This window comes from Rhinolophus sinicus, linkage group LG05 (genome assembly GCF_036562045.2).
Source record: "Rhinolophus sinicus isolate RSC01 linkage group LG05, ASM3656204v1, whole genome shotgun sequence".
NCBI lineage: Eukaryota > Metazoa > Chordata > Mammalia > Chiroptera > Rhinolophidae > Rhinolophus > Rhinolophus sinicus.
In genome coordinates, this window is record NC_133755.1 from 43647522 (window position 1) to 43667934 (window position 20413).

Consider the following 20413-nt stretch of genomic DNA (forward strand, 5'->3'; position numbering starts at 1 on the left):
GTTAATTTTAATATATTTTATTTAACCCAAGATAAAGCATTATCTCTTTACATATAATCGATATACAATATTAAGATATTTTATATTCACTAAGTCTTCGAAACATGGTGTGTATTTTACACTTAAAACACATATCAGTTGGGGTTAGCCACACATTTGAAATGCTCAGTAATTGCTAAGTAATATGGCTAATGGCCACTGTACTGGACAACACTGGTTTAGACTGAGAACTAACTAGTCATAGGAATTAATCTAGTGCTAAAGTGTACCCTTCAAGAGAGACTGTAAAAATGTTTTTTGATTTTTGGTGGCTCTCCTATGTGTTAGGAACTGTACTAGATGTTTTACATTTGATTTAATTTATTTCTTGCAAAAACCTTATATGGTGGACACCCATATTAAAGATTAGGAAACAGGCTCAGCGAGTTTAAGCAGTTAGCCTAAAATCACACTTTGAGTCAAGTCAATGTGGCAATTTCATCTGCTACATTTTTGCACTTGCTATTTGTTTCAAAACTGCTTACACTTTTAAAAAGGCAGTTCTGTTTTTCTTTTTTCAACTGCTTTTGCTTATAAGGATTTGAATCCAGGAAAAAAAAGCGATTATTTCGCAGAAAATAAATGGGCAGTCTCATGGAATTGTGAGGGGTAATATCAGCTGTGAGCCTAGAAATTCTAATTAATTTTAGTTGATATCATAAATCACTGGTGAATGCTTTCTGTTTCTATCAAATCTTACTCTTTGGTCACAAAAGGTTTCCTAGAGAATTTGACATCTTGCTTGGGTGTTTGAGGCGTTTGGTAGGCCTCGGGGGAGGTGAGGATAAGGAACTGCATGCAGACCAAGAAGTAAGAATAGCGGGTGTAGGCGTTGACTTACGCTCCCCAAACATTGGGGGCTATTTCTCTCCAGGTGCACCATATTTTGATTCTTTTGTTTTTTTAGGAGATAAAAATTGCAGGATACCTAGAGAAGAGCTTGTGGGGAAACTCTCCCTTATTTACTTTTAAATACATTGCTGAGTAATATCCAGGTATTGCTCTCACTGCTTTCAGTCCTCTGCCTGAGGATTGAATATTTCAGTTTTCTGAGTGATTTGTGTTTGAAGAGCTGACATGGCTCTCGGTGCTGGGAGTAGAATAGAAGATTTTCCTGTGCTTGGCAGCACAGCCTTTGCTTATTGGTCTGAGGTACCAAGGGAGAAAGCCTTTGATTGTTTGATTTAGGGCTGAAACTATAGGCTCTAGATGACATCTAATTCCAATCCTCATTTACCCTATAAGCAACACTGAGAGGTAAGTGTCTCTCTAATTCTTACGGAAACTGAAAAAGCAAACATGATTTTTTAGCAAAAAGGTTTTGAACAGAGATAGAATGTCCATCTGCAATAAAAGAAAACATACACTAAAAAGTATGATTCAAGGATGCTGTAATATTTGGAAATAGAGGAAATCTGAGTAAGCTGTTGTGGACAAAGGAGAGGTATTAGTTCTTTTTGGCAGGTTTCTTGGAGATGCCATTTTTGCTGCTCTTGAAGAAAGTGTAGAATATTTTAAACTGAAATGAGAGGGAGCCATATAGGGCAGCGTAGGTTAGGAAAACAGCTTACTCAGATTTCCTCTATTTCCAAATATTACAGCATCCTATTAGGGCCGGAGAATGTAGAGCAGGTTCAGGAAATGGTGAACAGTCCAATTTGACCATAGCATGGTTGGGCCCAATATGGAGTATTGGTGGAGGTGGCAAGAAGTAAAATAACCTTTTATTCCCACTAACCTTTATTCCTGATCTTAAAGCAGGCTATATATTTTTTTTATTTTTCAATTTTTAAAAATTGTGGTAAAATACACATAACTTAAAATTCATCATAATCATTTTAAAGTGTACAGGTTAGTGGTATTCAATATGTTCATAATGTGCATCCATTACCACCATCCACATCTATAACTCTTTTTGTCTCACAAAACTGAAATTCTATATCCATTAAACAATAACTCTCATAACTACTCCCAACCATAGCCGCTGGCAACCACCATTCTACTTTCTGTCTCTATGATTTTTGACTACTCTAAATATCTCATATAAGTGGAATCATACAGCATTTATTTATTTATTTTTTGGTGACTGACTTTCACTCAGCATAATGTCTTCAAGGTTCATCCATGTTGTAGCATGTGTCAGAAATTCCTGTTAAAGGCTGAAAATATTCCATTGTATGGCTATACCACATTTTGCTTATCCATTAATCTTTCGTTGAACACTTGGGTTGCTCCCATGTTTTAGCTATTGTGAATAATGCTATGAACACAGGAGTGCAGATATCGCCTTAAGACCCTGCTTTCAATTCTTTTGGAAATATAGCCACATGTGGAATCGCTGGGTCATATGGTAATTCTATTTTTTAATTTTTTGAGGAACTGCCATACTATGTTCTACAATGGCTGTACCATTTTATATTCCACAAGGGTTCTAATTTCTTCACATCCTCCCCAACACTTGATATTTTTTGGACTTTTTTTTTTTAAATGGTAGCCATCCTAGTGAGTATGAGGTAGGCAGAGTATATTTTTACATATAGATGAAAGCAGAGGTCAAATCATCTTTTTCTTTTGTCGTGTGGAGTCTCAGTAATCCTGAATTCAACATGCAGGCTAGAAGAAAAGCAGTGAGGAAAATATTAAAGAAAAAATGCAGCAGTCTAAGCAAAGGGAAATGAACTGATGATAAAAAGGCAGTAATAGTACCTCAGTCGTCATTTAGTGGCTGGTCATACATTCAATCACCTATGGAAAATCAAGTTCTGTGAAGAAAGTGAAAACGACAGACAACCAGAGTAGGAGGAAAGGAAGGAAGGAATGTGTAACTCTCAGCAGGGAATATGCAGTGGATACCCATGTTAGCAGGCTCCCTATTGCCAGCTGCCTGCATTCATTCATAGGTATGTTCAGGTTCCGGTGCTCCCTGAGCTTCAGCCTTTCCCTCTGACCTTTCACATTATGTGACCAAGTGTGTGATGTGCTGGCATTTGTACTAGTCCCTGTTTTCCACTTGTAATGGAGTTCTCCTACCCCAGTGGGCTGGGACATTGACCCTCTCTAGCTTTGCCTATCAATCACAAAATGGCAAACTTTTCATCTTCTTACAGACGAATGAAGCTGGCCACTCACTTGGTCTAGTTTTATTTTTTGTTAGCGCCTTAAGAATGGTGTGTTTAGTTAGGGAGATAACATCCTATCTAAATCATCCTATATAAATACTCTGCCATTTGCATCTAATTTTTTTGGGCTCACATTTATAATTGAAACTTCTTGTAGATATGTGTTTGCATACTACCTATTTCTTGATGCTGTGTTAACCATGTGGGTGTGGGTATGCTCCTTAATTCCAGTTTACTAGAATTCTAGTAGTAGAGCAGTATCTTCTTAACTGTGAAGCTAGATCACCTTCTGTACACTCCAGTTCTGTATTCATTACTGCCATACTCTGTTGTTGATGATTTTGTTTCCTCACAGAAGTTTCATATTAAACAAAAATATTTAATGAAAGTTCTATTATATTTTGTTTTGTCTGTTGTTGATTTACTCCTAGACTCAGTTATGTCAATCAAAGTTAATTTGTCCATCACTCTTTTCCTCTATAATTTGAATTAAAAATATGTTTAGATCTTATTTTAGATATCTAGAAATACATGCAGCAACTTACGGATTGGTCTTCCTGTTCCACTGCTGCCCCTGCCCTCAGCACAGCTACCAGTGATCCTTTCCCGCCAGGTTTATTGAGATATAATTGACAAATAAACCAGTGATCCTTTCAAAACCTACATCATATCTCCTTACTCTCCTGCATTCAACCATTCCATATTCATCTCTTCACATGAAAGTTAAAATAAAATCTAGTCCTTTTACCATAGCCTACAAGGTGTTATACGATCTCCCCCCTTACCCAGTTCTCTGATCTCATTTTCTCATTTCCAGCCACACTAATCTTCTTGTCTTTATTTGAGCATCTTAAGTGCTTTCTTAATCTCTTCAGGGGCTTTGCAGTTGCTCTTCTATATGCTTGTAATGCTCTTCCCCCAGATATCATATGAATTGTTCATTTACTTCATTCGTTCTCTAAAGTGATTTCCTCTTGGGTCTTCCCTAACCTATCCAAAAAGCTTCGTCTTTCCTCCCCACTCTTTTTACTCTGCTTTACTTTTCTTCGTACTTAGCACTACCTGAAATTATATACTTATTAGCTTGTTTATTTGTTGACTTTCCTATTGGAATGTAAGCATCAAGAGGACAGAACTTTATTGTTTTTTTTTCTTCTTTATCCCTAACACCTAATTCTGGCATGAGGTAGGCAGTTAGTAAAAATCTGTAGAATAAGTGAATGAGTGAATAGTGCTGAAATGTGGAGATTGCCATTAAAAAAGTAATAAGCATGAGAGAAAACCTACACTACTTTTATATGGGCAGAGCTGGAAGGTATAATACTCTAAACCAGGTGTCAGCAAACTATGGCCCACAGAACCAATCTGGCCTGCTGCTCATTTTTATAAATAAAGCTTTATCAGAACATGGCCACACGCTTACTCATTTACATCTCTATAGCAGCTTCCACCACTGTAGTAACAGAGTTGAGTGGTTGTGACAGAGATCCTTTGGCCTCCAAAGCCTAAAATATTTACTACCTGAACCTTTATAGAAAAAAAAAAATTGCTGATATCTGCCTTAAACATCTGCTCTTAAACTCATAATATTTAATATTTGGAAACTATAATACATAAATTATGTTTAGAAGTTGGTTACTTGATAAAAATCCCAAAGCTGAAAGTAGGGATTATTTGCTGTTACGTCCGGATTTCATTAACTTGTTCTTTAGGCTCACGAGATCTGTGGTAAATAAAAAAATGAGCTTTAACATTTCTGTAGTACTAAGAGTGTGTTCTTAGTAAGAATGGATAAAATTTGACTTTGGAATTTTTTTCACTTTCAGAGGATATTAAATTTATATGTTAATTAATATAAAGTAATATAAAATTTAGTGTTGTTAACCTGAGAATCAAGTGAAAACTATCAACATATGAAAACTGGTTTAAACTTATATAAAAAAATAACTTATCAGTAACATAATATTAAGACTTAAAAATACTTGTATTTTACACACCTGGTTCTGTCTCTTCTCGTGAAGTCATGAAAATTTGTAATTTGTTTGAGAATTAGATTGACTAGAAAGGAAAGACCTGTGGCAATACAGTTTTTGTATATCTTGTAATTGGGGTATATCATCTGAAGGATGCTGGGTTTAATTAAAAATTTTGTTCTGCAAACATTCAGCTTCCTATATGCTTTCCTTTATTAATTTTTATTATAAACATTGTTTAACTTCATTAAAGAAAGTATAGAATTTTGAGACATGTAAAAACACACATAATACCGTCAGCTGACATAACCATTATTAATTTTTTTGTGCTTTTACTTATTCTACAAGTGTTTATTAAGCATCTTAATATATATTAAGCATCTTAATATATGCCATGCACTGCTTGGGATACAGCAGTAAACATCACAGCTATAGTTCTTGCCCTTATAGTTCCTGGAGAATATAGACATTATGCCAACTGTTACATGTATTTTGAAAAGGCAATTACAGAGTACTTTGGGCCAACTTGAGTAAATTATAGGCCGTTTAGAGTAGTTCCTAGCCCACTCTACAACATGAACAAAGAAAGAGGAAAAGGGGGGCAGGGGAGATGCCTACTTATTAGGTATAAGGAATGAAAAGGAAAACAGAAACAGCATTGTACTGATTTTCCTTTCCCTAGTTTTCTATCCCAGGTTTAAGGCAAGGGTTTCTCATAGATATGGTTGACTAAAGTCATGATAATATCTTTCCTGGTTGAGGATTTGGCTGCTCTGGGACTTCATTTTAAGTTTCTTGACTTGATCTTTGGGGCCAAATTGGCTGTTGAAGTATCACCTTAACAGACCAAGATGTGCATTGTGTAGTTCCATCTTCTCATTGGGGCTCTCCTCAGATCCTGAAGCATATTCTCAAGTAGCTCCTTAAGAAAGAGGTAATTATTTTCTTTTTAAGTCTTAAAATGTCTATTCTAGTCTCAAGCTAATTGCTAGTTTGGCTAAGAATATATTTCTAGATTGTGAAACAATTGACTCACAGTTTTGAAGACATTGTTTCATTTAATGTGATATCTTTTTTTCCTCTGGAAACTTTTAGGATTTTTTTCTTTGTCCTTTATTTTCATGAATATCCTTGATGTGTGGTTTTCTTTCATTTCATTATTTGGGCCACTCTGGACTTTTCAATCTTCAGACCCATGCATGACCTTTAGTTCTGGGAAAAGTTGTATTACTGCTTAGATTCTTTTCTTTCTTTTTTTTTTAAGGAGGGCGCAGCTCACAGTGGGCCATGTGGGGATGGCACCAGCAACTTTGGTGTTACTAGCACCACGCTCTAACCCACTGCGCTAACTGGCCACCCCTTAGATTATTTTCTTAATCTCTTTTTTCTCTATTCTCTTTCTCGCACGCTGATTTTTCAAATGTTAGGCCTAAGACTGAATCCTCAAATTTTATTTTTCCTATTTTCTGTTTCTTTGTATTTTCCCCCCTACTTTTTGATAGATTTCCTTAACATTCTCTCCTAGCCTTTTAATTGAATTTTTCACTTGATCATGTTTTAAATTTCCAAGAGTTTTCTTTTGACACAGACAGTATACTATGTTTATTTTAGTCACTGTTGTGGAAGAAGAGGTTTTTCCTTGACTCTCTTAGTGTCCCTGGCCAGGTCTGAAAATGAAACTGACAAAGACAAATAAACAGGAGAAAAGCACACTCATTTATTTAAGTTTTATGTGACACAGGAGCCTTCATAAAAGAAATGAAGCCTTGAGTGTTTTACACTACATTTGATGAAGAGTGGACAGTCCTGGAGGAATAGGAGCGGTTAAGGAGTATGAGGTAATTGTACTAAACTGGGGGAAACAGCGAGGCCTGTTTGTAGGGTGCGTCTTGGTGAGTCTGTCTTTGGAGGTAAGGCTGCTCCTTTCCTCTGCTTATTAGGAGGGGCACATCTCAGATGAGGATTTTATGACTTGTATCAGGAAAAGGGCTGGTGCGGGGGGTGTGTGTATTTATTTCAGAGTGACCTTCCTGCTCTGCCTTTTCTTAAATTCCTTAAGCTTAAAATATTTAATATGCCAAGGTGCTATATTTTGGGGTAGAATACCCTGAATCCCATCACCAACAGTTTCTTCTCTCTTTTTTGAAACAGCAGGGGGAGCACACAATACATAATTTTCTGTATCTGGCTTTTAAAAATTTTATCCATCCTGACTCTGATTTTATGTTATTCTTCAGTATTAGGAGTTTAGTACATTTGTACTAAGCACTGGTAAAAGCTTTTTTCAGAGGCTTTTGACAAACATATTGCTAAGATGTTTCTGGGTATGATGTAAATGTCTAAGAGGTTAAATCTCTCCTGTGAAGGGATACCCCACTTAATCTTTTTAATATTTCAATAGTTGAATGTTTTGTATAGTGTATATTTTTATTTTGTTATTGGTATATCTTATTTTAAAAGCACAATTTGATCCTAGTTTCCAAATAACCTGGAAATTTTTTTGGAAAGTTTTTAAAGTAAAATGGTGGAAAGTTTTTAGAGTAAAAGCAGAGGCTTAAAAGTGCATTTTTTAAAATCACGTTTACAAAGTGACAAGTTGATTGCCCATTAATGGCGATTTTTTTGATTAGTGAGTGGTATTAATCAAAGAATGGTTATTATCAGTTTCTATTTGGGGATTTATCGTGTGGAATGTATCTAGTACCTCATTGCGAAAAGGGCAGGTGTGAAAAAGCCAGAATGCTTTTTAATGTAGAGCTTTCTTGTCTTTGCACTAGTTTTTGCATGTATTATATAATGTAGAAAGATTTTACCGTGTAAGATACTTTTTAATCTATTATTGGTCTTTCGCTACAAATGAAGAACAATGTGTATAGCAGTCTTTTTGATATTGTCAGTTTAAGAATGAACTTCACCCTTATACATTTTGGATAGCAAATATTAAGTAACAAGAAACTAACTTGAGTATTAAAAATGGATGCAAAATATCTGGTTGTAAAATGTTTAGATTAGGAGACATGAATAGAAGAGACTGAAAACATTTGACCTAATTCTGTCATACTTTCAGAGTTCATTTGTCTTCTGTCTATACCATTCTTAACTATAAGCAGCAATTCTGTTTTTCTACTTTAGGTGGCAGTAGAATATCGGCTTGCTAATACACTGATAAAATATGCTGGAAGCAACATAATGTTTAAAATGTTCTTTCACTTGAATGTTCTAGTTCAGAAAACAAAGTTGGCTAGTCAGTGATAAGAATTTCTTACCCAAAAGAAGTCTAAATATTTGGCTTTATAATTTCAATTTGGAAATACCATTTTTTGGCTTTGTAAACACCATTTTTTGGCTTTGTAAACAGATTTCTTTGCTATAGTTCTCTAGTTTTGTTAATTTCATTGCTAATTTTGCTAATTTCATTGAACTAAATTTCACTGAAGTAAATTTTGCTAATTTCATCGAACATTTTCGAGAATTTATATAACTCATGAAATGCATTCCTACTTCTCTGAAGGATCGGCAAGCAACTGTTTGATAAGATGTTACTTTTTAATGTCATTGAACATCACATGATCAAGCATCAATTATAGAGTACCAGCTGGAGTTTGCAGAGTATTTTAATAGCCTCAAATGACCTGTAATGATGTGTCCTCTAAGGTGTTTTTTTTTTTCTTAGTTTAGGGCAAAACCCATATTAATTGAAGATCTATTTTTGGTTCTCCTTTTCTCAAAGCAGGTATTCTGGGTCTGGAAATTTGACTTGGGTTGAAGGAGTTCCTAGGTAGGAAGAATTTAAAGAAAATTTCTATCTTTGATTTATTTCTGAGCCTGTAATGTGCCATATACCAGGCTCTGTACACAAAGGTGGGTGTTATAGTCCCTGTCTTAAAGAATCCTATATCGTATGGTAAATACCATAAGAAACGTATAAATGATGCATTCTGGTGGAATGGATCCTTATTTTAAACTACAGAAATATGAAAAAAATCAAGTGTTTTTGTTTTGTTTTGTTTTGTTTTTGGGTCCTAATAAAACACTCACATTTTTTGGCATTGTCTTAACTTAGAATGTAATTTTTATAAATTTTGACTTTTATTATGGTTTATCTTTAATAAAATTTTATTTCAACTAATTACTTTTTTTAAAAAAATGATATGCTAAATTTATACATATTATGCTAGGTATGGGTTGTGTTTTGTGTGCTTTATATACTCTTATGATTTTTATGTCTAGCTCATATGGGATTGTTGTGGACATTATTCTTTGTCATGACATCTGATTGTGGAATAGCTCTCTTCCACAATTTTCTACAGACCTATTTCTAAACAAAGAAGCTACCATTTATGAAATTCTTACATTTCCATTATGTTTATTCTGAGCATGTGTTACTTAAGAAATAATCAAATCATTTACAAATCACTTATCATTACTTACAACGTGTTCATTTATTCAAATGAACATCTATTGAGTACCTGCTATGTGTCAGGTCGTCCTGGCACTGGAAACATCAATGGACCAAACAGATAATTTTCCTGCCTCCTGGACTTGACATTTAAGGAAGGCAGGGGTATCCTAACAGTAAATAAGAATATGTGCATACAGGAATGATGGCTGAATATGTATTCATTTTTTACATACTTCTCCTAATAATCGTTTTTGGTCCCTTAAAATCAATGACAGACATACTTAACTGGGATAATGAATCTTAAATTGTTAGGTTTCTTACAAGAAAATAGTAGATTTTAATTACAGTCAAGGTGATAAATGTTAAATAATTTTTTTTAAAATTAAATTTATTGGGGTGACAATTGTTAGTAAAATTACATAGATTTCAGGTGTACAATTCTGTATTACATCATCTATAAATCCCATTGTGTGTTCATCACCCGGAGTCAGTTCTCCATGTTAAATAATTTTATATAAATTTGATGTTTAGAACAGAATTTCCTGGCATATTATTTTATTATCCAGATTTGTTTAGTATGTGACAAATTCCTTGATACAGAGCTACAAAGCAAATTAATTTTTCTATTGAGAATTCTATCCTGAGGGTTCCACTCCTACACATGTACTGGTACATCTACTTTTCTTTAGGTTATATTTAATTACTTGTCCTTAAAGTCATTAAGTCTTTATCATTTCTGGTTTTTCAGCTATTCCTATAGAAAGGGAATTTTACTTTTATTTTTAAAAACTTGTTATTGGATGTAACATACACACAGAAAAGTATACAGATCACACATATGCAGCTTAATGAATTTTCACAAAGTGGAACATACCCATACAACCAGAACCCAGATCAAGAAACCAAACCCTACCAGCACCCCAGAGCCCTCTGTATTTCACATTTATTTTAATCAAATGGAAGTTTCAGTTAATCAAAATGAATAATCTCTAGAGATCTGCTATACAACATTGTACCTACACATTTATATACATACTCACCTCTCTTCCAGTCACAATCCCCTCCCCCACCAACTTGCCTAACTTCTAATACCATAGTGTCGTTTTTCCTGTTTGTGAACTTTATGTAAATGGAATCTTACAGTACATACTCTTTTGTGTCTGGCTTCTTTCACTCAACATTCTGTTTATGAGATTCAACATTATTGCGTATTGTTGTAGATCATTCATTCTTATTGCTGTAGAGCAGGGATCATCAGCACACTGACCCACAGGCTAACTCTGGCTCCTGTCTGTTTTTGTATGACCAGTGACCTAAGAATAGTTTGTACATTTTTAAATGGTTAAAAAAGATTTTTGTGACCCATGAAAATTACATGAAATTCAAATTCAAGTCCGTAATAAAGTACATGGTTGCATTTGCTCTATGAGGGCAGAGTTAAGTACGAAGTTGCAACACAGACTGGATGGCTGGCAAAGCCATTAACATATTCATTGTCTGGCTCTTGACAGAAAAAATTTGCCATTCCCTGCTGAGCCACACCAGTGTTTGAATGTATCACAATGTGCTTATCCATTCTACTGTTGATGGGGGATTTGAGAAATTCCCTGTTTTTTGCTTTATTATGAAGAGAATACTACTTTTTATCCTCAAATTTAGCTATTATTTTCTCATTAGGTCTCTTCCACTGAGTAGAGATATAAAGCAACTTAAGTTTTCTATTGAATTCTACACTGAGGATTCCACTCCCAAACATACATCTAATCTACTTTTCTTTAGATTATATATAATTACCTGTCGCTGTAGTCATTAGGTCTTTATATCCTTTCTGGTTTTTCATGTATTTCTATAGAAAGGAAAATTTACAAGCTTGTTATTGGATGTAGCATACACACGGAAAACTATGTAGATCACACGTGTGCAGCTTAATGAATTTTCAAAAAGTGCGCACACCCATGTGACCATCACCAAGATTTTTGTTTATCTCAAATTTTATTGTGGTAAGAAAACTTCACAGAATTTTAAGTATACAATATAGTATTGCTTACTATAGGTACAGTTATACAGCAGATCTCTAGAGCTTATTCATTTTGCTTAACTGAAACTTGAATCTGATAAAATAAACAAATGTGGAGTCATTCCAGAGATACTATTAATTATAATTACTTTAAAAGACCCTTTATAGACATCTGGCCAAAAATTGTATGTAATGTAGGAGAAGGTTAAGCTGGGAATAGTGATCTGTTTGGAGGTAAACAAATAAGATTCAAATTCATAGAATCACCATTGACTTTGCTTTGCACGATTTCTGGATTCGCATGTAAATTTGTTCTGAGTGACTAAAATTGTAGATCTCTTTGTTGAATAACAGTGTAATTTAATATAATCCTAATGTAATGTTCTATAATTAGACTTGGGTAATATGGAAAGCTGCAAATTACTTTCAAGATATCTAGCCTCAAGAGGTTTTGCTGAATCAGATACTAGGCAGTTCTTTCAGGCATTTAGAATATTAAGATTTGAAACCTGGGTTGATTAGTGGACTTAAAAACAGAAAACACCACTTTTTATAGACTATATGTCAAGATTTTTTCATTAATAAGTTCTAAACCCCTTTCGCACTCCATCATGTTAAGCATAGTCATTTTTCTTCTATCTAGGTAGGTAAACTAAATGATAATTGATACGGAATTGGAGTGTTTATTTTAATTAGGTAATGAAACAAATATGCAGTCTTTCATTCATTCCTATATTCGTTAAACTATGTGCAAAGTATTATGCTAAGCATTGGGGGGAATATAAAATGAGTACGACGTGTGACAATTAAGTTCGCAAACTTGTAACAGTTGCTAACCTTTTTTGATATCAGATGGATTATTCATTATGAATTTGTACCAACTGGACAAGCAGTTAACCACGTTTACTATTTGGAAGTACTGAAAAGGCTGCGTGAAAAAAGTTAGACGACCTGAACTTTTCACCAACAATTCATGGTTCTTGCATCACGAGAATGCACCAGCTCACACGGCACTGTCTGTGAGGGAGTTTTCAGTCAGTGAACAAATAACTGTATTGGAACACCCTCCCTACTCACCTGATCTGGCCCCCAATGACTTCTTTCTTTACCCGAAGATAAAGGAAATATTGAAAGGAAGACATTTTGATGACATTCAGGACATCAAGGGTAATATGACGACAGCTCTGATGTCCCTTCCAGAAAAAGAGTTCCAAAATTGCTTTGAAGGGTGGACAAGGTACTGGCATTAGTGCATAGCTTCCCAAGGGGAGTACTTCAAAGGTGACCATAGTGATATTCAGCAGTGAGGTATGTAGCACTATTTCTAGGATGAGTTGGAGACTTTAATTGTCAGACCTTGTAAGTCACTGTACTTCACAAGGAGCCTGTAGTTTACTGGGGTGGATGAACATGTATGTAAATGATTAGAATTGAAAACAAAATATAAAGCCTAATCAATGAGTTGTAATTCATTTAAGTTATTAGAATATAACAACATTTAAGTTGGGTCAAGAAGATAAGATTTTCACAAGTTGAATAAGGCAAATAGAGAACAGCATTAAGACATGTAAATATGGAAACGTGGATTGAGTTCAAGGACTGGCAGGGTCACTTTCAAACATGAGCTACAAGACGATAAAGGGGACCTGATTGTCCAGAATGCTCCACTAATACACTTGGACTTTATTCTCTAGATAGCAAAGGACCAGTGAATGGTCTTGATTGGACAAGTGACATAAAATCAGATTTATATTTAGAAAGAGAACTTCTTGAATAGTTTGAAGCATGAACTATTTCAGTGTAGTTATCAAACCATGTAGCTAATCTGCAGTGTTTTAGGTGGATTTACTTACTTGTGAGGAGACCACATGACCTACCCGCCCTTACGCATTATAATAAGATTAGATTGAATTCCTGATTTACTTAGCCAGTGATATAAATCTCTAAGAGGAAGCCGTCACTAGTGCAGGAGAAAGTACAAACATACGTCAGTGTCACCTCTTTTGGCCCCCACTGTTTCTCTGCCTACAAAACTTAATTTTTGCTGCACATCTGCCCTTTTAAAGTGACTCACAGCACCATTACAGATTTAAAAACGTTGAAAACACCTTACTTGAGTCGGATAAAGCTTCATTTTAATCATTAAGGTTGCTTAGATGGATCAAAATTGATCAGTTTGAATTTCACCACATCCTGTTGCTACTTACTCAACTCAGATTTTCAGTCAACAACAAAATGGTCACATGAGTAAGTACAGCAGAAGGAAGCAAAACAGCTGAAATGATCCACAAGATGGGAGATTGTTCCTGAATTATAAAATTGCTTTTTCCACAGTACAAAAGACTGGATTTTAATTATCATAGTATATTACCTTTTACTTTTGTTTCTTATCCATTGAAGAGCAAATTCACTTAAAAAAGTTAAGGGGTATAAATCTGGAAGTCATGGGCCTGATGAATTAATCGTTTGGATCAGGCTCTCATTAGAGCAAGCCAGTAGAATTGTTTTTAGTTTCCATTACATCTTAGTCTGGTTGGGCTGCCATTACAAAATGCAATTGGCTGGGAGGCTTAAACAACAGAAACTTATTTCTCACAGTTCTAGAGGCTGGGAAGTCTCAGATTAAGGTGCCAGCAAGGTAGGTTTCATTCTGAGTCTTCTTGTCTTGGCTTCCCGGCAACAGTCATCTCACTGTACTGACGTAACCTCTTCGTGCATGCATGTGGGGAGAGAAAGGACAAACTATGGCGTTTCTTCTTATAAAGGCACTAATACCATCATATTGGAGATTAGGGCTTTAACATGAATTTTGGGGGGGACACAAACATTCAATCCATAACACATTGCAAATTTTTTGCATTCATGATAATAAATTGTACTACCACATGTTTGAAGAGGAAGTTAATCTTTATGCTTACTGTTTAGTTTGTATATAAATTTCTTCTTAAGAAATGAATAGCCATCAGAATCTTTTAGATGATGAGTTTGACATTTTTCAGATCCACATAGTCAAAACCTGTGTAATGCTCTCATTCTGAAGTCTACCAAATTCAAATTGTTTTTTTGCAGAGAGCGCAAGCAATAAACAAAACAGGAACAGGCTGTGGCACTGGCTGTGGCACTGGCTGGTTCCTGTGTTTTGAAGTTCTGAAGAAGTAGGTAACAATGTCAGCTCCTGGAACACAACTCTCTTCTGTTCCCTTTAAAAAAATAAATGACTGAAAATTATCTTTTGACCATGTATGTCTTCTGACCTAAAAACATGCAGTTAATTTTCTTCATAGTAACTAAGATCATTAAAACATATTACAGTTACTTTTAAAAAATATAAATGGACTTAATTGTTTTGAGTAGTTTTAAGTTCACAGCAAAATTGAGCAGAAAAGTGCAGAATTCTTGTATACTCCCTGCTCCCACATTCGCCCAGCCTCCCCTACTTTCGACATCCTGGTCCTAGAGCGGTACATTTATTATAATAGATGAACCTTTATCAACACACATCATTATCACCCAGAGACCTTAGGTAATATTAGGGCTCACTCTTTGTGTTGTACAAACTATGGGTTTTGAAAAATGTATAATGACATGTATCCAGCATTATAGTATAATACAGAATGGTTTTACTCCCTAAAAATCCTCTGTGTTTCATCTATTCATCTCTTCCTCCCCCTTCTCCCTTGGCAACTACTGTTTTTTTATTATCTGTATGTTTTTCCTTTTCCAGAATGTTGTATAATTGGAACCATAGAATATGTAGCCTTTTCAGATCAGCTTCTTTCACTTAACAATATGCATTTAAGGTTCCTCCATGCCTTTTCATGGCTTGAGAGCTCATTTCTTTTTAGTGCTGAATAATATTCGTTGTCTGGATGGACCACAGTTTATCCATTCACCTACTGAAAGACTTCTTGGTTCCTTCCAGGTTCTGGCCATTATGAATAAAGCTGCTGTAAACATCTGTGTGCAGGTTTTTGTGTGGGCATAAGTTTTCAGCTCACTTGGGTAAATACCAAGGAGCGCATTTGCTGGATTGTATGGGAAGATTATGTTTAGTTTTGTAAGAAACTGTCAAACTGTCTTCCAAAGAGGCTGTGATATTTTGCATTCCTACCATCAATGAATGAGAGTTCATGTTGTTCCACATCCTTGGCAGATTTGGTGTCAGTGTTCTGAGTTTTGTCCATTCTAATAGGTGCATTGCTGTTACTTTTTGATTCAGTGATTTATTTCTGAAAGTCTTAGGGATGGCTTGATTATGTGAAAGTGTTATTAATATCTTTCATGACATAGACAATATATTTACCCAGAATAAAATCTAATTTCAATTGCCAAATAGTCTGGAGTTGTGTCTAAATTTAGTTTATATTGCTTTAGAGGATATCTATGCTGTGATTACAACTATGATTATATCACATGCCTATAGACTAGAGCTAGAAAGGAACTTAAATGATGTGTTAGCCTACCTTTTGTTTTCATCAGAGTTATGTTTGTGATCAAGGAAAGTTTAAATAGTTTACCTTTTAGGATGTGTTTTAAATATTTAATATTTGAGTTGATTTTAGTTATAATCCAGGCCATTTGTGAAGTCTTTGTGACATTTGTTTTTGTTAGATACACATTTACAAAATCTTAAACTTGGTCATTTTTTACTCTGTGTTCGATTACATTACAGAAATACGGCAACTTGAGAAAAAATAAAATGTGGGCTACCATGGATTTTAATGACTTTATATATTTAAGGTATTAATGATACCTAAAATAACATACCCATGGGTCTGTAATTCAGGTTGTTCTATGATTTATAAACTTTTAAATTCCATTCTTACATGTATTCTTTTAGGTTCCTTTGAAATTTAACAAATGTTCTCCTGGATTGTGTTTTTCCTCAAACAAAGCAAGAATAAGACCTGAAAACAAATTGTATCAGCAGTGTACTAAGTCATGTAAAAGAAAAAGACCACAGATTCAGAATTTAAAAATAAAGATTTTTTTTATTGTTAAGAACTGATTGCAGGAAGGAAGGAGGGGAGTGCTTACCAGTTAGAGGGTGAGGATTACCACCCCATTTCCTTATTTGTACATAAAAATTGTATTTTTCTTTTTTTTTATAGAAAACCTGTGTGTGTGTGTGTGTGTGTGTGTGTGTGTGTGTGTGTGAAGGGAAGTGGATTGACTTATTATCAGCAGGGAGGAGGGTTCTCATGACCATCAGGTAGGAAAGAGGAGACTTAAATCTTAGGAAGAGGGCATGAAGTCTCAAGATACTCAGCCTTGGAGGAGGGACAGAGATGGAGTCAGTAGCCTTATGTTAGCAAACTTCAAAAAGACTGATAGGCAGACCGATAACAGTTATCAGTTAAATTGCCATCTTGAGTAAAACCCTGTATTTTCTGTATAAGGACAAGATTTGTAATCTTTTTTTTCAGACTGGTTTTCTGCTTTTGCCAAGGATTCTTACCTCAGTTTTTGGATCGACTGCTTTGCTGGCTGAACTGATGTCTCCATAAACTAATGCTGTCTGAAAAATCTTGGTCTTAAAATAAAAGCAAACCAACAAAAAGAAACAGGAAGGAAAACGACATCCCAGTTGTCAACATTTTACAGAGTTTCTTTGACATTAAAAACCCCAAACTTCCTATTGTTTCTATTTTAGGGTTTTGAATTTATTGTTAAACCCATTCTCTCACAAACCCACATGACTATGGTCTTTTCTTCAGTTCTTATTAAGAGTTTTAAGTAAAGATTTCTAAACAATTATCTGCCCTTACAAAGAATATACAAAAAAGACAGTGCTCATGAAATAACCCTAAATGAGGGAAGAAAGAAAAAAAAAAAGTTTCTTGAATGTCTACCACGTGCTGGATATTATTGCATGCTTTCATACATTATCTCATTTAACTCTTGTCACTGTCATTTGAGATTAGTATTACTAATGCCATTTGAAAATGGAAAAATTATTAGAGTCTCAGGGGTTTTTGGTAACTCTTCTAGGATTTTGCATCTAGTAAGAAGGAGATCTTTCTAATCCTAAAACCTATGTACTCATTGTCGGATATTCTTAGTCTCAATCTTTCAAATTGAGATAAAATATTTCGTAATAATTAAAGAGGAAAACAAGCACAAAATGCACATCTAACCCTGTTGTCTGTATTGTGCTTCCAAGTGCTTTATTTGAAAAATTTGAACAAACAAATGCAGGCCAGTAGTTGCACCCTAAAGTAGTTTCCTTAGTAGATGCAGCTTTTCTGGCCACTTTGCATGTTAGTGTTGTTACTACAGTGAAACTAAGAGGACATGTAAAACCTAAACCTTTTCCCTCCCTCATGGCTTATGCTTGTATGAAACACTCATTTCTATTCTGATTTTTTTTTAGAAGGCTTTTGGAACAATGAAGGTACCTTGCTTTTTTTTTTCCACAGAAAAGTCACACAAATATGTGTGCATGCACACAGACACACACACAGACTAACAACTATTAAAAGATAAATTGAGACGTAGTAAACATTTTAAGAGTTTAATTGAACAAAAATAGATTCTAATCTGGTAATACTGAAGAAAGTAGTTAGGACTACTCCACTGAGAGGAGTAGACTTTTATAAAGAGATGGATGCAAAGGAAGGAAATTATTTGATTGACTATAGCTTAAGCAATTACCTTATTTGGGAAAGCCTGATGAGCTATTTGTGATTTGTTGTCCTTAGGTTTTCATTGCTTTACCTTCAGGCATTTCAGGCTTACATTTTGGTTTGTTTATGTGGACTTCTGAGGCAGTCATACAATCTCAGTCTCATACCTTCTTGTTTAATTTAAAAGTTCCTCCCTTTTGATCATATTTATACATGAGAGATTGACTAGGAATTTGGTATTAGTGCTAGTCTTGGTCACCATCAAGGTTAAGTTTTTCTAGTCATGAAAGTCATAGATTACAGTGTCAGATTGTGGGAAAATTATACTTGCTATTTGTCTCATGGTTCATCCTGTGCTTGTTTCTCCAAGTGCAGTGAAGACATACTTAAGACCCTTGAGAGAACGCAGTCCACCAGGGAGACTATACAACGATGGCTATCTGGAGGGTGATACCAGGAGACTGAAGTATGCTCCTCAGTCATGGCCCCATGAACGAAACCAGATGGTATCAAATACATGAAAGTATGTACCAAGTGAATTGTTTGTTAATTTCTTATATTTGCTACAGTATCAGAGGTGTTGATCCAGGTATAGCGGGAGGTAACTGCTATAGCACAGACTTCTTGTTCAGCCAGAAATCAAGCAATTTTGTTACCTAAAACCATGTTATCTGGAAAGCCTAAATAAGGACTTGTTGTGCAGCTATGGCCTTCATGGTAGATTCAGCAACAGTTGTCAGTTAAGGAGCATTATCTTCCCATGCATTAACTGAGATAAAGCAAGTAGCAAAAAGGCAAAAGGAATAAAGATTTCAGACTGGAGATGAAAATCTTGATCCATGATCTTGGAAGAGCTGTTTACTTTAAGGTGTTGTCTGCTGCTGGGGAGGAACCTCTCTAGTTGATTTTGATTTTAGATCTCCAGCTAGTATACAGTCCCAAGAATCTGGAGGAGCCCTTTTTGATTGGGAGATGTGGACCCAAGCAAGGTTCAAGGTCCTAAAGTTTGGCTGTTATCTGGGTAGTGACTTGGTGTGGCCCTTCACTAAAAGGTTCAAGGGCAATCTTTGTTCTTAGTGATTCTAAGTCGTAAGGGTAGGAGAAAATTGGAAATATTAGTTTGGAGAGTCGTAGCCAGATGCTACAGGAAACTAGAAGAACTCAGGATCCAGTCCAGTTTATAGGTAGATAATAAAACCTCAAAGACAATGAATAGGACTAGAATTTAGTTTTCCATTGAAACAATGTTTTTTCTCTACAGTTACTCTCTATCAGAGGTAATCAAAAGTAAGACTCATTTGTTTGCAAAATAAGTCGAGTCTCATTAAACTTGGTCTGATTGTTTACATAAGTGTAGCAAGAATAATAATTGGCCATACAGGCTATTTTAAAGTCAGCTTTGCTGTAACTTTTCATAAGGAATCTCATATTGGACTTTCAAAAGACCTCCCAAGGCTAGGAAGGCAAGCCAAGGATTCGTCTTCAGGTTTTGCCTGTAACACCTGTAGATTTGAGTGAGTTTCTCTCTTCCTGAGGTCCGTCCCCCCAAAATCCTGATGTTACTAGGGATGCCATGAAATGACCTTTCTCTCTAACCTTGCAGCCCAAGCCCTAAGGCTTGGAACCCTGCAAGGAAGATACCAGATGGTTTTTCCAGGAGCTTTGATTGGTTCCATAAGTCAACCTTAGTTCCTTAAAATTGTCTGGTCATATCTGATTTTATGCACATCATTCTCTAAGAGGACATTCCTGTCAAAGCCTTCATAAATAGCCAATGTTTTCAATTATGTCCTGGTTTAAGGAGAACAGATTTTTCTTGAATTCACGCACATAACTATATTTTAAATAAAATAAGAATACCCAATAAGTTTCTGAATTCTGGAGTGATAGGATAGGGTGGAAAAGTAAATGTTTCAGTTCTTTTTACAAAGGTATACTTTACCAAATTGTTGTAAGTTGTAGACAGCTGACAGATGGAACAGGAGTAAGTTAAGGTTATCTGCTCAGATGGCTTAAGTTTTTTACTAATATTTGTAGAGAAGGCTTTTACCATGATTTTTCCTTCACCTGGTTTCCAAACACCGTTTTATTGTCCTTTTGATAAGAATTATCTCCCTGAAGTTTACATTTCAAAGAGATGGCTCTTGATTCTTAGGGACAGGTAGAACATTTCCATCTCAAAAGCACAGAGAAAGGATGTAAGTTTTCACCAAGGAATTTTGCTTTCAATGTCTTGA

General features: G+C 35.2%; 1 protein-coding gene across 3 annotated transcripts in view; it reads left to right on the plus strand.

The window, feature by feature from the left end:
- Nucleotides 1-20413, plus strand: part of COMMD1 (copper metabolism domain containing 1) — a 186011-nt gene that overhangs the window by 772 nt on the left and 164826 nt on the right. The window contains exon 2 of one of the 3 annotated variants that reach the window (XM_019717686.2): nucleotides 6873-6969. The exons of the other annotated variants lie outside the window; for them this stretch is intronic. The gene's annotated coding sequence lies outside the window, so the exon portion shown is untranslated. The remainder of the gene's footprint in view (nucleotides 1-6872; nucleotides 6970-20413) is intronic. 3 annotated transcript variants of the gene reach the window in all.